This window comes from Pseudonaja textilis, chromosome 11, assembly GCF_049901715.1.
Source record: "Pseudonaja textilis isolate UNSWEBS1 chromosome 11, rPseTex1.2, whole genome shotgun sequence".
In the NCBI taxonomy this organism is placed as follows: domain Eukaryota; kingdom Metazoa; phylum Chordata; class Lepidosauria; order Squamata; family Elapidae; genus Pseudonaja; species Pseudonaja textilis.
In genome coordinates this window covers 109,938-122,191 of record NC_142000.1, presented here as the reverse complement: position 1 = coordinate 122,191, position 12,254 = coordinate 109,938, and the positions used below count along the sequence as shown (strand labels likewise).

Below are 12,254 nucleotides of genomic sequence, written 5' to 3'. Positions count from 1 at the left end.
GAAGGAGGATCCCTGCCTCTGCCCTGGACAAAAGGGAGGCAGTGACTGCAGACACCCTATTGAGAGGGGCTGAAGCAGCGTTGGCTGGATAATCTGCCAAGAGAACAAAGTAGCTCTTCCTCCCTCAGAGACATATGGTATGAACAGAAAGATTTAAAGACTTCTTTACATCCACTGAGAATTAGCCCATTCTCTTGATCCACTAGATAGTTCAAATGACTCAGCCAGACACAACTTTAAGGACACTGCAAGGAACTATGAAGGGCTGGGAAGGAAAATGGAAAAACTGGATCCAGGGAGAATAAAAAATATATTAGAAGCCAACAAGTAATCATGCACTGCGAACTTTAGTTTTTTGATAATGAGACACATTTTCAAAACAGCAGACTCCTGCTGAGATAGTCTGTATCTCACAAAACCAGGAAGAATGTGTTTGAAAGGCAACATGCAAATCTGAAAGCTATGGAGGAAGGAGAAAATAGCCCAGAAACAGCACAAGACCGAGCACCGAAAGTGGGGTGGGGTTGGAAGGAGTCTGCAGAATACAGAGGTGCCCAGGTGAGCCAAGGATCCCCATGTTGCTATACAAATACACACAGCATGGAGAAGAAGAAGCAAGTTCTTAAGCAGAGAAGGCTAGCTTAGCAGGCATTACTGAAACCTGCGGGAGGAACTCCTGAATGGGATGTAAGGACTGAAGGGCAGGATGTATTCAAAAGGAAGAGAACAGACAGAAGAGAAGGATAAGTAGCACTCTACGTGAAGTGCACATATCACTGAAAACCAATACAAGGTTCAGTTCAGAGGTAATAGCATCTCAGACATTAATGAGGTTGGAGTTGTCAGGCAGGCAGAAGAGCTGGGTAAGATTCTTCTGGACAACATAACAACGTTTTCAGAGAGGCTGCAATGAAGGCGGATATTATGGACACAAGATTTCAGGAGAGTCAATCTTAGCTAGCTTGGAGAAGGACTAGACAGGATCCCATGGAAAACCTCCTCAGTTCAAACGATGTACAAATGCTAGGAACTTTTGAAAAGATAAGCTACTGGCAGTAGCTACTGGCGGTCTCATATACCGCTTCTCGGTGCTTTCCAGCCCTCTCTAAGTGGTTGACAGAGTCAGCCTCTTGCCCCCAACAATCTGATTCCTCATTTGGCCGACTTTGGAAGGATGGAAGGCTTGAGTCATCCTTGAGCCTGGTGAGATTCAAACTGCCAAATTGCAGTCAGCCGCAGTCAGCCGAAGTGACCTTCAGTACTGCACTCTAACCATTGCACCACTGCAGTACAACTAGGCATTGTTCCAATGAGACAAATACGTGGCCAATTGAGGAAATCAATTAAACTAAGAGTTAAAAGGAGATCTAGAGCAGGGGTCCCCAACAGGCTGTGGCCTGTTTGAAACCAGGAGAGATGAGCGCACATGAAATGAGGTCGCTTGCAAGCATGTGCAAACCTCCACTCATGTGAATGGAGTGTCTCCACTTGTGTGAGTGGAGCTTTGCAACGGATCACAAGTGCCCTTTGCTCAAGCACGAAGCTCCGTTCACATGACTAGAAAGCGCGTACACCACTCACATAAAGCAAGGGCACAAAAGGGGGAGGGGGCTGCAAGAAATAGTAGGAGAGGAACAAGGAGTTTTACTTTGGGGGCCTGAAATAAATCAGACCCTTAACATGAGCAGCAACCCTAGGAAAGCATCAGGATTACTTCAAAGCACTGGACTACTATGAATGAATTTAAATTACCAAGACCGGTTCCTGAATGAACCTGGGACTGCCAGCTTGTGGCCTCTTCTCTGACTGTCTATGGCAGGGGTGTTAAACTCAAGGCCTGTGGGCTGGATCCGGCCTGCGGGGGTGCTTAGATCTGGCCGGGGGGCAGACCGGAAAAGAATGTGCAGGAGGAAGATAAGAAGAGAAAGTTTTGGTTGACCAGGTCAAACAGCAAAAGCAACAAACAAGGTACCCTGGAATTGAAACTAGTATAAAAAATAACACTGTTCCCTAAGAAGATTTTTAAGCAGTGAAGGAGAGAGAAAAGGGAAAGGATTTGGTTTTCTTTCTTTTTTCTTCCTTTTCCTTTTCCTATACTGGCAGCTAAGAGACTTAAGCAAGAAATTGGAAAAAAATCCGCTTTGACATTAATAGGCATTAAATGCTGAAAATAAAAAGTCAAAGGGATAATAAAGATTTCTGGATACTTAAAAGCTTTTGAAAACAGGAAAGGAGAGAAAAAGAATAAAAGGGCAGGATCTGGAAGGGAGGAGACTGCCTGGAATTAAAAAGAACTTACAGTAAAATCTCAACAAGACTTCTAAAAGATACATCTTACCTGAAACATTGCAATAAAATAGTAAAACCCCAGGAAGAGAAAGTGGAAAAAGAAATAAGAAACAGCTTGGGAGCATTTGGATTACTTGGTGATCTCTGGATTTTTGGTTATTGTATTTGAATGACTAAAATCAATCGGGTGGTTGTTTAAAACTGTTTAAAATGGCTCCACTCTTAGAAGAACTGAAAATGGAACTTAAGAAGTACAAAGAAGATGCACAAGAAGGGAGAGGTTCTTTCGGCTTCGCATTACAGTTCTTAGAAATGGAGATTTGGAACTATGAGAAACAACAAGAAATGCCTGCAGAACAAGAAGATTGGGACAAAGAAGAAGCCATCTTTAATGAACAAGCAATCTTAGGTGGGGAAAAAAAGGAAAGGGGGGAAAGAGAATGGAAAGTTTAAGACTGGGAAAAACAACCCCCCCAAAAGAATAGATTGAAAAATAAGTATAAAATCAGAAAGCAACAGAAGAGGGAGATGCAGAAGAGAGAATTAGAAGTAGAGAGACAAGGGGGTAAAAAGGGGACGGAGAAGATGAGAGGAAAGAAAGAAAGGAAAAGAAGTTATAAAGGACAGAAACAAAATGCAGAGAAACAGAGCCTATTTAGAGATAATGGGTGAAAATTTAATGGAAAAAGGGATTCTGCAAAGGTACATAAGATAGTATTGTTATATTAGAAATAGAAATAATTTTAGAAAATATGAAACAATGTATGATTAAAATGTTTGATAAAATAGCTCAGTGGAATGCTTGTCAATAAATAAATGTAACAAAATGAATATTTAATGATTTACAAAACATATGTGACAAGAAATAAGGGAAAAATTAATTATGGAGATTATATGTGTCTCTAAGGAAGTATGATATTTAATTGAAAAGAAATGTTAAAGATGTTAAGATTTTAATGATTATTAATGATAGAACTGAATTGGAATGGAATGAGGGTTTATAATTACATATATTTATAATTCTTTTTTGTTAAAGAATATAGTGTGTATTTTAAGAATGTACCAAGCAGAATTCGATTGGAAATTATGTATTATATTGAAGGTCATAACCTTAAGGTATATATTGAAGTTTAAATAAGAGTTGAATGGATGTAATTAAAAGATATAAAGGTGTCATATTCTAATTAGTAACTACAGGAGAAAATTTGTTTAATGAGATAAGATAATATGAAATTAAAACAGAACAGACAAAAGTATAAATATAATGATTTGAATTGAGATGAGATAATCAAAATAAAATTGAGAAAATTAAAAAAGGGGAAAAACTATATAGAAAATGCAAAATAGTTATAAGATATGTAATAAATAATAAAATAGTAATGATAATAAGATATACACAAAAATAAGCAGGAAATTGAGTTGGTGTCTGTATAAAGAAGTGTAACCCAGGACCATGCTATTTTCAAAAAAGATGTTTTACTTGTATTTTATACTTGTATTTTACTTGTATTTTAATAAAAAAAGAAGTCCCTAACCCAGTCCCAATCTTTTTATACTAGGTGACCTTGTCACCTAGGTGACAACGTGCCAACCCTGCAAGTCTATCATACTATCTTGAAATGAAGTTATTTTCCGTTCAGAAGTCTGACAGCCCATGGTAGAAACTGCTCTTCAGCCTGTTGGTGCAGCTGGCTCTGCTTCTCTATCTCCTACCCAATGGTAGGAGAGTGAAGAAGTGCTGACTGGGATATGAGTTGTCCCTGAGAATTTTCCTCACTCTTCTAAGGCAGCAAGCCCTGGCGATGTCATCTAGTGGTATCAGGGAAAAGCCCACAATGTTTTGTGCTGTGCAGACTACGCTCTGTCTTTCTATTCACAGCTGTCAAGCCAGCATACCACACCGTCATGCATTATGTGAGGACACTTTCTATTGTGGATGGGTAAAAGGAGGTCATCATTCGTTGTTCCACTTCATTCTTTTGCAAGACCCTAAGGAAATAGAGTCTTGGCTGGGCCCTTCTTGCCACCTGGGTTGTGTTGGTTTTCTAGGTAAGATCTTCCAGGTTTTCCTGGGAAGTAGACTCCCAGGAATTTAAAGGAGGAAACTCTCTCCACACAGCCCCCCTTGATGTAAAGTGGGACGGGTTCCTCTCTCTTCTTCTGGAAGTCTAACACCATCTCCTTTGTCTTGCTGATGTTTAGGTACAGGTTGTTTTCTAGGTACCCTGGGGATAATTTTTGAACCTCCCCTCTACGCTGTTTTGTCTCCACCTGTAATGAGACCCAATACAGTAGTATCATCTGTGAACTTAATGGTCACAATGGATGGGTCAGATGATACACAATCGTGTGTACAGTGAGTACAGATAGGGACTGAGCACACAACTCTGTGGGGAGCCAGTGCTAAGCTTCAGGGAGGTGGATGTGACAGACCTAGCCCTCATAGTTTGTGGTCGGTCCCTCAGAAAGTCTTTGATCCAGTCGCAAATGGAAAATCCAAACCACTTAGCTTTTCGATAAGGATGCTCGGCAGGATAGTACTGAAGGCCGAGCTGTAATCAATGAAAGGCATCCTGATATAGTTTCTGGGTTTCTCAGATGGCTCGCTACAAAATGTAGGGCAATAGCTATGGCATCGTCTGTTGACCTGCTCCCCCTGTAGGCAAACTGATGTTTGTCGGAGGCATATCCTAAGGTGTTGGGGAAGCATTTCATCACTATTGCTGTTAATGCGATAAGTCTGTAGTCATTTAGACAGTTAATTGCTGTTTTCTTGGAGACTGGGACAATAGTGGCTGTTTCCAAGCAGGACGGAACACAGGCCATTTGCAGGGAGATGTTAAAGATCTTTGTCAGGATCCCTGCTAATTGATTGGCACAAGTCTTTACCACTATCCCCAGCACCCCAGCTTTACTGGGATTCAAAGCCTTCAGTGCAGCTCTCACTTGATGTTCGTATATATATATATATATATGTTCGTATATTACTATTCTATAAAGCCTTAGTAAGATCATACCTGGAATACTACATCCAGTTTTGGTCACCACACTACAAAAATGATGTTGAGGCTCTAGAAAAAGTGCAGAGAAGGGCAACAAGCATGATTAGGGGACTGGAAACTAAAACATATGAAGAAAGGTTACAGGAATGGGCATGGCTAGTCTTGTGAAGAGAAGGACCAGGGGAGAGGGGATGGCAGTCTTCCAATATCTGAGGGGCTACCAGAGAGAGGAGGGAGTCAAGCTATTTTCCAAGGCACTGCCCATTGTTCATCCCAGAGCAGCTCCTTCACCCAGCTGCACTGTGGACCACCAAAATTCTTGCAGACCATCTGTTGATGCCCTCCAGCTCTGTTAATCTGAAGACAGCAAAGTCTGGCTTGAAAGAGAGATCAAAGAGGCTATCTATCAAAACTGAACTGCCCTCTCTCAACAGAGTGGAGGGATACGACATCATCTATCTGCAGTCAACAGTCTTTTCAACAGTTCCAAGAAGGCTCCATATCCATTTGCACCATTCAGGTGATCCTGACAACACAGATAAAACCTCTACATGGTCTCAACAACTCTCTAAAATAATGCAAATGGCTAGCTGTCTGCAAGGATAAGCCTTCCATTTATCAATTTTTAACAACACAACTGATCAAATACAATGTGACATTTAGATGGCTGATACCGGAAGGAATGCTGATCTCTTGGCAAGACAAAAAATTCAGAATAGACACTATAGATAAGGTACATGAGTTCTTTGAACATCGCTTTACAGTAAATGAAGAACAGGAAAGTAGAGAAGAGGTAGAAAGTAAAAGTCAGGATGAACTACAAATAGAAGAAAAAACAGTAGAACAGGAAGAAAAAAGGAAAGCGAGATGAACAAGAAAGTGCAAGAATAAAAATACAGAGGGAGGTAAAAACAACCAGAAGCGTAAGACCTATATATAAGTGAAAAAGATGGAAGAGGAAGTAAAGATGCTCTCTGTGAACATAAATGGATTGAACTCCCCACAAACGGAAAACAAATCTTTACCAAATTACAAAGGTTAAAATTGGACATTACATGTCTCCAAGAAGTCCACATTAAAAGGCAATGCAGCAATGTACTGGAATACCCTAAAATAGGGAAATTGTATTCATCATTAGCATACCAAAAGAAAAGAGGGGTAGTATTATGTATTAAAGAAGCGTTACAAGCTAAACAAATTTATACAGATGAAGAAGGGAGAATACTAATGACGGAGATAATAATAAATCAGAAACAAATTCTTTTGATTGCAATATTTGCCCTGAATAAGCATCAGAAAGTTTTACAAAAGATTGCATTTAAAAAAAAACCAGAAATGGATTATGAAAATATATGCATCATCGGGGATTTCAATGCCATCGTGGATGTCAAAAAATATTACAGAAGTAGCAAAAGAAACAAAAAAATGAGAACACTTCCAAAAGCCTTTGCTGACATGATACATGAATGAGCCTACAGGATATCTGGAGAGAACTTAATCCAAAGACCAATCAGTATACTTTCTACCTGAATATGCATCAATCATGTTAAAGAATAAATATGGTGCGGATGACATCGGGAATGAGGAAAGAAGTTCATGAAGTAGAGATAGTAACGAACACATGTGCAGACCACAACCCTATGAAAATTGTGTGGAAAGGACAAAAAAAGAAATTGAGATAGACAATGAATCAAACAGGTTAGACAAATGATGAAAAAAGAAATGGATTTTTAAAAAAGAAAATAAAAAAGAGGAAACATCCTTACAAATTGTCTGGGAGACGGCAAAAGCATATATGTGAGGTCTAGCGATAACATGCATAGCAGGAAGAAACAAGAAAAATAGACAACAGCAAATTAGGTTACAAGAAGGGCTTAAAGGACTAGAGAGAGATTTGCAGAAAAATCCAAAAAACAACAAAATAGAAAAAAGAGATTTAACAAAACGTACATTGAACCTAAGGGTACAAGAGGAAATAGCACAAAAAATTAAATTGACGAAACATTTTTTTTTAAACATGCAAACAAACCGGGGGCGGTTGGTGTACAAATTGAAAAAGGAAGAAAAAAAGAAAATGATACATCAACTACTAGATGAAAAAGATATTCTCCACCACTAAAATGAGGATAAAAAGAAAATAGCGCAGGAATTTTTCAGAAATTTGTATAGACAAGAAAGAAGACCAGAAGATACAACTATACAGTATTTGGAAAAAGCAACACTACCAAAAGTACCAGACTCAGTAAGAGGGATGCTGAATGAAAGGATAACGGACGCAGAAATAATCAAAGCAATCAAGGCAGAAAAATAATAAAACACCCAGAGTAGATGGAATACCTGCAGAACTATGTAAAAACCTACAGGATATATTGGGACCAATACTGTTGGAGCTTTATAACGAAGCTCTACTACAGGCCAAACTACCTAAAACCTGGATGGAGGCATATATCACACTAATTCCAAAGGACAATTCAGATGTTCAACAAATAAAAAATTATAGGCCAATATCACTATTAAATGTAGATTATAAAATATTTGCCTCCATAATTTCGGAAAGATTTCAAAGATTTCTAAATGAATGTATCCATCCAGACCAGAATGGCTTCTTACCAAAAAGACAACCCAAAAATAATGAGGAATACTATGAAACTCACTCCAAAAAGCAGTTAGCACTGATGCACAAAAGGCTTTCAATAATATAGATTGGCAATTTATGCCACAGCAATTGGAAAATATGAATTTTGGTAAAATTTTTGTAGAAATGATCAAATCAATCTATTCCAATCAAATAGCGAGAGTTATAATAAATGGAGAAATAACAGAGGAATTCAATATAAATAAAAGTACGAGACAAGGGTGCCCATTATCCCCCCTTCTATTCATATTAATGTTGTTCTGCTCAGACTGATTAGGCAAGATCCAGAATTAAGAGGTTTGCAAATAAAAAGAGAACATTTACAAGCTTTTGCGGATGATTTAGTATTTATTTTGGAAGATTCTTTGGAAACAGAACCTAAACTAATTAAGAAAATAGAAGAGTTTGGTACAGTGGCAGGACTCAAAATAAATAAGGAAAAGACCAAAATGTTGACAAAAACTCTTATAAACAGAAAAATGAATTGATTGAAAAGGTAAAATATTTGGGAATTTGGTTAACATCAAGATGTATATCCAACAAAGAAGACAATTTCTGGTTGGAAGGATATTTACAATAAAAATGAATATTTTACTGAAGCTACTATTTCTATTTCAAACAACCCTGATAAAATTAGGAAAAAGGTATGGTGAGGATCTAAACAGAGTGATTTCTAAATTCATCTGGCAAGAGAAAAAAAACCTAGAATTAAAAGGGAAATGCTTCAAGACTCCAAAAACAAGGGTAGGTTTGGGCTTCCAGATTTGGAGCTTTACTATCAGGCATCAATTCTAACATGGGTGAAGGAATGGATAAATTAAAAAAATAAAAGAATGTTAACAACAGTTAGGGATGGCATGCATTCTTATGGGATGGGAAAAATAAATCACAGAGATATGTTCAAAGACATTACATTAGAAACGGTGTGATATCAGTATGGGAAAAAGTTAGACAGAACCACTACATGAAAATTCCGGTCTGGTTATCCATGATGGAAGCATTAATACACTGCTCAAAAAAATAAAGGGAACACAAAAATAAGATGTCAACCACTTGACATAAGACATCCTAGATCTGAATGAATGAAATATTCTTATTAAATACTTTGGTCATTACATAGTTGAATGTGCTGACAATAAAATCACACAAAAATTATCAATTGAAATCAAATTTAGCGACCCATGGAGGTCTGGATTTGGAGTTACACAGAATTAAACTGGAAAAAAACACTACAGGCTGATCCAACTTTGATGTAATGTCCTGAAAACAAGTCAAAAGGAGGCTCAGTAGTGTGTGTGGCCTCCATGTGCCTGTATGACCTCCCTACAATGCCTGGGCATGTTCCTGATAAGGTGGCGGATGATCTCCTGAGGGATCTCCTCCCACACCTGGACTAAAGCATCCCCCAACTCCTGGATAGTCTATGGTGCAACGCGGCGTTAGTGAATGGAGCGAGACATGATGTCCCAGATGTGCTCAATTGGATTCAGGTCTGGGGAACGGGTGGCCAGTCCATAGCATCAATGCTGTCGTCTTGCAGGAACTGCTGACACACTCCAGCCACATGAGGTCTAGCATTGTCTTGCATTAGGAGGAACCCAGGGCCAACCGCACCAGCATATGGTCTCACAAGGGGTCTGGGGATCTCATCTCGGTTCCTAATGGCAGTCAGGCTACTCTGGCGAGCACATGGAGGGCTGTGTGGCCCCCTAAAGAAATGCCACCCCACACCATTACTGACCCACTGACAAACCGGTCATGCTGGAGGATGTTGCAGGCAGCAGAACGTTCTCCATGGCGTCTCCAGACCCTGTCACGTCTGTCACATGTGCGCAGTGTAAACCTCTTTCATCTGTGAAGAACACAGGGCGCCAGTGGCAAATTTGCCAATCTTGGTGTTCTCTGGCAAATGCCAAATGTCCTGCATGGTGTTGGCACAACCCCCACCTGTGGACGTCGGGCTCTCATACCACCCTCATGGAGTTTGTTTCTGACCGTTTGAGCAGCCACATGCACATTTGTGGCCCGCTGGAGGTCATTTTGCAGGGCTCTGGCAGTGCTCTTCCTGTCCCTCCTTGCACTAAGGCAGAGGTAGCGGTCCTGATGCTGGGTTGTTGCCCTCCTACAGCCTCCTCCTCGTCTCCTGACATACTGGACTGTCTCCTGGTAGCGCCTCCATGCTCTGGTCACTATGCTGACAGACACAGCAAACCTTCTTGCCACAGCTCGCATTCTGGATGAGCTGCACTACTTGAGCCACTTGTGTGGGTTGTAGACTCCGTCTCATGCTACTGCTAGAGTGAAAGCACTGCCAGCATTTAAAAGTGACGAAACCATCACCCAGAAAGCACAGGAACTGAGATGTGGTCTGTGGTCACCACCTGCAGAACCACTCCTTTATTGGGGATGTCTTACTATAACTGCCTATGCTTTCCACCTGTTGTCTATTCCATTTGCACAACAGCATGTGAAATTGCTTGTCAATCAATATTGCTACCTAAGTGGACAGTTTGATTTCACAGAAGTGTGATTGACTTGGAGTTACATTGTGTTGCTTAAGTGTTCCCTTTATTTTTTTGATCAGTATATATCCCAATGTTTTAGACCCAGATAAGATTTTAAGATACAAAGACATTTTAAACGAACGGGGAGTGTTGAAAACCAATCAGGAACTAAAAAAACAGGGAAGAGAACTAGACTGGTGGCCGCTTATTCAAATTCAAACAAGATACAAGAAAGATTGAGAAATGTATGGATTATATAAGGAACCTCAAGACTTGGACAAAATAATGTTAGGACCAGATAAAAAATTAATAAAGAAAATGTATAACTATTTATTGAATGTCAGCATGGAAGAAGAATATGTAAAAAGAAATGATGACTGTTCGGGCGACGAATTTTGAATACTCCATAGAACTGGATAAATGGCAAAAATTATGGGAGAGAAACCATAAACTAACATTATCAGAAGCATACAAAGAGAATTCATACAAAATGTTTTACAGATGACATTTGCCACCTGCAAGATTGGCAAAAATGTTCCCTAATATATCACTTGAATGTTGGAAATGCAAACAAAATGGGGATCCTACTATAACATATGGTGGAAATGTCCGGCGGTGAAAAAATACCAGCTGAATATAAGGAATTAGTTAGAAGAAATGTTGAAACAACAAAACAGATATGAAACCAGAACTATTTTTATTATGGATAATAGTAGGGAAATACGATAAAAGACTTATTTATTTAATCATTCCTATATTAATGCAGCTATAATCCTATACGCACAAAAGTGGAAAAGTGAAAGGACACCTACAGAGGAGGAAGTAATAAGAAAGATACTTTAGCATGCTGAGATGGTCAGACTTACAATGGTACTTGCAGATATTAGTGTTAAATAAGGAAAGAAGATTAACAAAATTGCATTTATTCAGGGATAAAGGAAGATGTAAGAATAAATAATGTAAAAATGAATATATTTGAATTGTACATGAATAGAACATGTAATGCATAAAGTGAGGATTGGAATAGTATATTATGATGGAAACAAACAAATAATAGATATCATTTGGATGTATAATATGGTATGATGGAGAGATTATACGATATGATAGTTTTAGCTAGGATGTATAATGATGGAAAGGGGAAAAAAGGGACAATGATGTTGTATAATTATGAATAGTTATGTATATTAAAGAAAATGTATAATAAAAATCTATTTAAAAAAAGAAAGAAAAAGTACCTTTGGGACTTTTCTCTAATACTTGAGAAATCATGGAGGATGGGAATGGTGACAGAAGAAAAAAAACTCTAGCTAGAGAAATGGCAAAATATAGGCTAGATTAAATTATACTATTAAAAATATTTGTAACTTTAATTATGTACAAGTCTTAGCATAATGAGCCCTTTAATGCATTCAAGCCTTTGTACTGACAAAGCATCATGTATTCTGAATTAAAAGTACACTTTCTACTAACTCCTATAAGACTTCCCTCAATAAATTGGAAATGCAGAAAAAAACAGTTTTACCTGTTTTCAATTACATTTTATTACCTGCTCTTAATAATCAAGAGTTTGCTTATAAAAGTACCTTGATCAATATTCTGATCTTATAAATAAATGCATCTAACTTTCATCTAAATAAGACATGTCAAATTCAAGGTCCGCGGGCCAGATCTGGCCTGTGATGTGGTTAGATCTGGCACGCAGGGCCTCCCTGGAGACAGTGATGGGCCAGCATCTGCTGCCTTAGCCCACAGGCTGGGTGTTCTGCCAGGGCGCATGCACAGGAGGCAGAAAGCATGCTGGGTCTGGCACCCTGGTGGAAG

At 38.9% G+C, this 12,254-nt stretch overlaps 1 protein-coding gene across 9 annotated transcripts in view; it reads right to left on the bottom strand.

Annotated features, from left to right (window-relative positions):
• CNOT1 (CCR4-NOT transcription complex subunit 1) overlaps nt 1-12,254 on the bottom strand; it is a 159,059-nt gene that overhangs the window by 95,929 nt on the left and 50,876 nt on the right. The gene's annotated exons all lie outside the window — the stretch shown is intronic.